General features: G+C 39.4%; 1 pseudogene; it reads right to left on the bottom strand.

The window, feature by feature from the left end:
• Positions 1 to 355: 355 nt before the first annotated feature.
• LOC136176372 (voltage-dependent anion-selective channel protein 3 pseudogene) lies at positions 356 to 992 on the bottom strand (annotated as a pseudogene).
• Positions 993 to 5,151: the final 4,159 nt, after the last annotated feature.

Here is a 5,151-nt window from a genome sequence, read left to right on the forward strand (position 1 = left end):
GATGCCACTACAGCACAGAGACCAATGTATTAAAAGGTCACGAAGAAGTGTGAGATGGGCAGCATGTGGTATCCAAACTGGGACCACAGACACTATACTGATGCTGAGGAACACACCCAAAATAAGACTTCAGAACTAAAACCTGGCACCAATTGACAGCTTCCAGGTACGCGTTCAAGCACCTCCCTTAGGATGGACTTACCATCTTTGGACATACCACTTTAGTATGGGCAAGATTACAATTCTTTGGAAGAATAAAAAATTTATACTTTTCAAAGCTCATAAAAGAATTTTAAGGCCAAGACACAGTGGGGTTCATTTCTCTTAACTCCCAGGGACAAAGCTGGTACATTACTCAAAACCACATTAAGCTTCTTAATTCAAATCCCACCCCAAACTTATGACTTCCTATCTTGAAGTTCCTCCCATCAATTCCAACGGATCAGGTCAATTTGACTCCTGGGCAAAGTGTCTGAGTATGACTCATTCCAATCAGCCTGGAAAAACTTACTTTAGCAGATAAAATAACTTATATAAGTCACTCTGTATTGATCAGTGATGATAAAGTGTATTTATCACTTTGTATTTATCAATCAAAATGGGTATTGTTAACCACCAGTCATCCAAGTGATGTTTGGGGACATTTCAATCTTCCTCTAACCTTCTGGGGGATAGAATCTCCAAATTCAATGCCATGGTTCATGTAACTGGAAGCCTGTAATCCAGGACAAAAGTATTCTGCAACAGTTTGGACAAAACTGTGTTGAAATTCATCTAATGGTCAGTAAGCCTGCCCTCAAAGACTAACACAGCCAAGTTACAAATGGTTCAGAAAAATCTGTGTCAACATTACTGCCAAAACTGGAACAATCCCATTGATAGGAGACCTTCAAATTCTCACTCTTCTTTCCTGTGTTCAATAACAATATACTATCAAGAGTCAGTTTCAAACCTTCAGCCAACTTATTCTATAAAGAAGTTTCTGTCCCAAGAAATTTTTCATTTTAGAGTGTAAGTAAGCCCATGGGTAGGCTTTCCACGTGGCTCAGTGGTAAAGAATGCACCTGCCAATGCAGGAGATGCAGGAGATGAGGGGTCAACCCCTGGGCTGGGAAGATCCCCTGGCGAAGGGAATGGCACCCCACTCCAGTATTCTTAACAAACATTTTAAACATAACTTTATTTGTTTATTTATTTAGGCTGTCTGGGTCTTCACTGCCATGTGGGCTTTTTCTCTAGCCGTGGTGTGTGGGCTTCTCATTGTGGCGGCTCCCCTTGTTGCAGAGTATGGGCTCTAGGGTGCTTGAATTTCAGCAGCTGCAGCACGTGGGCTCAATAGTTGTGACTCCTGCATTCTAGAGCACAGTTGCTCCTCAACATGTGGGATCTTCCCGGGTCAGGGATTGAATCCATGATGGCCAAGAGTCAGACACGACTGAGTACACACACATACACAAGCCCATAGTTGCTGATCTTATATTTGGCTTCTAGTTTTCCTGGTGCTTTTCCTGCATCACTGTAAGCATGACCAGAAGTAGAAAAGTCCCCTCCATTACAAAACTTGTCTCTCAGATCTATCCAACTATACCAAACCCATATCCTCTGATGAAGACATCCATCCTTGGCAGCTTTTCCTGGGTCACAGTAAATCAGGGTGTAATATATAGTTCAAACCAGAGGGCCTGTCTCCATTCTGCCGGAGCATGTTAAATGAGTGAATGTTAAACCACTCTTGCATTCTTGAAATAGTCCAATCTAGTCATATTGCATTCACTAGACATTACTAGATTTGTTTTGCTAATAGTTGGGTTTTGTTTTTTTACAATTTTATAAAACATTATGTCGTATTCCCTGTAATTTTCCTTTCTTATAATGTTCTTGACAGGTTTTGGTATCAATATAACACTGGCCTCAGAAAACAAGATGGAAAATGTTATTTAAAGGGTAATTCTTAATTTTTATACATGGAGGGATCTTTAAATGCTCTTTTATAGCATTTATTTCTAATATAATTCCACTTCTGCCAGACAGGAAACTTTATGTAATTTCAGCCTTTGATATGGGTTGAGATCTTTATTAAAACCCAACATCTGGTAATTTTTATAAATATTTCAAGTATACTTCAAAAATTAAATTTGCAGTGTTAGAGGAAATATCCTTTGCATATCAGTTAGGTCAAATTTGCTAATTTCAAGTTCAAATCTATATTTTTCTTCTCCTTAATGAGAAAGGTATGTTAAAATTTCACACTATGGCTGTAGATTTATCTATTTCTTCCAGCAGTTAGGTTAATTTTTGCCTCATACATTTTAAGGCTAAGTTACTAAATGCATGCAAAATTTTTAAGTACATAGTACCATAGAACACAAATCTGGTATATGAAAACTGAGACTGTTTATCAGTTCAGTCACTCAACTGTGTCTGACTCTGCAACCCCATGGACTACAGCATGCCAGGCCTCCCTGTCCATCACCAACTCCTGGAGCTTACTCAAACTCATGTCCATTGGTCAGTGATGCCATTCAATCATCTCATCCTCTGTCGTCCCCTTCTCCTCCTGCCTTCAACCTTTCCCAGCATCAGGGTCTTTTCCAATGAGTCAGTTCTTCACATCAGGTGCCAAAAGTATTGGGCTTTCAGCTTCAACATCAGTCCTTCCAATGAATATTCAGGACTGATTTCCTTTAGGATTGACTGGTTGGATCTCCTTGCAGTCCAAGGGACTCGCAAGAGTCTTCTCCAACACCACAGTTCAAAAGCATCAATTCTTCAGCGCTCAGCTTTCTTTATAGTCCAACTCTCACATCCATACATGACTTCTGGAAAAACCATAGCTTTGACTGGACAGACCTTTGTTGACAAAGTAATGTCTCTGCTTTTTAATATGCTGTCTAGGTTTGTCATAGCTTTTCTTCCAAGGAGCAAGCATCTTTTAATTTCATGGCTGCAATCACCATCTGCAATGATTTTGGAGCCCAAGAAAATAAAGTCTGTCACAGTTTCCATTGTTTCCCCATCTATTTGCCATGAAGTGATCTTAGTTTTCTGAATTGTGAGTTTTAAGCCAACTTTTTCACTCTCCTCTTTCACTTTCATCAAGAGGCTCTTCAATGTTCATATAAGCCATTAAAATATGAAGCCAAAATGTAAGTGAAAATGCATAGACTTTGCTCTCAAAATAGGATATATTTCTCTTAGTCTCACTTTCTGACTCAGTGTCTCCTCTATGGGTTTCTTTTCGTGAATTACGATGCTACGGTTTGATGAAATCATCCACTGATTTGATCCAGAAACCCTCTCCTTGTGTTGAGCTATCTTGAGTTGGCTTAAAGAAAGGTATGAAATCCCCAAACAAATGAATTACCACTTGTAATTTGTTTAATCAAAAACTAAATATATACCAGAAGGGATTAATGGAGATCTCGTGGGATGCTGTAAAACTAAACAATCCAAGAGTGTACTGTTTCTAAAAACTTTGGAAATCTTTGCATTATCTCAAGTATGTCTAAAAACATTAGTTTCCTTACATATGTCTCAAGGTCGTCTGAAGCTGTAACATATCAAAAAAAACCCAACGAACTGAGGGGGAAAGTCATAATTCCAGGATAAGTAATATAAACAGTTGGTTGATTTATGCTCTTTGCTCTTCATCAAGTTGAGTCCTCTGCCAGTTGTTAAAGCTATTGTCTCTTGAGTTTCAGCTTACTTTCTGTATTTGGTCTTATAATAGTGGGGCTGGGACTCCATAAACATTTTTCTTTTCCCAGCTGGCTCCCTCTTGGTGCCAGTAAGGAGCCCTAGAGGAAGCCAGGTGGGAGGGAAGAAGGATCTCCTCCTTCTGGAGCTTCCGGTGGGCTTCCTGTTTGCTTCTGGTTCTGGTCTGCATCAGAAGCCTTGCTTCTCCACTGCAGCTGTGTTTTGTTCAGATGCAACAGTTTGCAACTCTCCTAACATTTCAAGGACCTGCCTCATGGTCCCCTTCAGGCACACCAGTACTAGGCGCCAGGTATCTGGCCTCAGAGCCCAGACGTCTGCTCTGTGGCCCCTTTTCTAAGCATCCAAGTTTTAAACATTCTAAAATCGTCCCTTCATTGAAGCCCTAGGGGAATTGCTGCTTCCTGTACTTGCTGATTCAGTCTTGGGAAGTGTGAAACCTTATTCTTCTATTTTTGCCTTGTTGGTTACTTTGATGGGTAGAATAATGATCCCCCAAAGATATTCAAATCCTATTCCCCAACACCTATGAATATGTTACCTTACTCAACAAAAAGAACTTTGTAGTTAATTTAAGGACCTTGAGATGGGAAGATTATCCTGGACTATCATCTGTAATATAATCACAAAGGTTGATCTGAGAAAGAGGCAGGAAGGTCAGAGTCAGAGAAGGAGTCATGACAAAGGAAGCAGAGGTTGGAGTGATGTAAGGCCAGTGAGACAGGAAATGCAGGTGATCTCTCAAAGCTGGAAAAGACAAAGAAACACATTGTCCCCTAGGGCCTCCAGAAGAAACAGAATTCTGCTGACACCTTGATATTAGTCCAGTGAAACTGATTTTGGACTTCTGACATCCAAAACTATAAGGTAATAAATGTGTTGTCCTAAGCCATTCAACTTGTGGTAATTTGTTACAGTAGCAATAGGAAGCTATTGTAGTTACCTAGTTAATAATGCTTTATATTAACTTGTCTGTTAAAATAACTGCTGTGATTTGTACCCCCTGACTTGACTGGACTGATTCAAGTAGAATCTGCACATCTAGTTCTGTACTGTTAAAGGACTAAGAACTGCTCAATTAGTTTTTTAATTGGAATTCTCAGGTCTCAATTTTCCAAGTTCAACATTAGTTTGTGATGATATACTTAGCATCGAATTTTTGAAAAATGGTTTTCTTTTCCTATTTGTAAAATTTTGACCTTCTTATCAAGGTGAACTTTATATCATAGACTCTAACATTAAAATACATGAACTAAATTAGAAATTAAAACAAAAGACACATAAATATAAATTTGTAAGGTTGTCATGACAATCAGGAAAAGAGAGTCTAAGTTCTGTGGTGCTCAGTGTGGTTACTGTCTGGGAAGCAGGGCAGAATACCTGGCCTGGCTGGGACCCGGAGTCCAGTTGATAATGAGATGAGCAAATGTTATTTAT

Source organism: Muntiacus reevesi, chromosome 10 (assembly GCF_963930625.1).
Source record: "Muntiacus reevesi chromosome 10, mMunRee1.1, whole genome shotgun sequence".
Taxonomy (NCBI): Eukaryota; Metazoa; Chordata; class Mammalia; order Artiodactyla; family Cervidae; genus Muntiacus; species Muntiacus reevesi.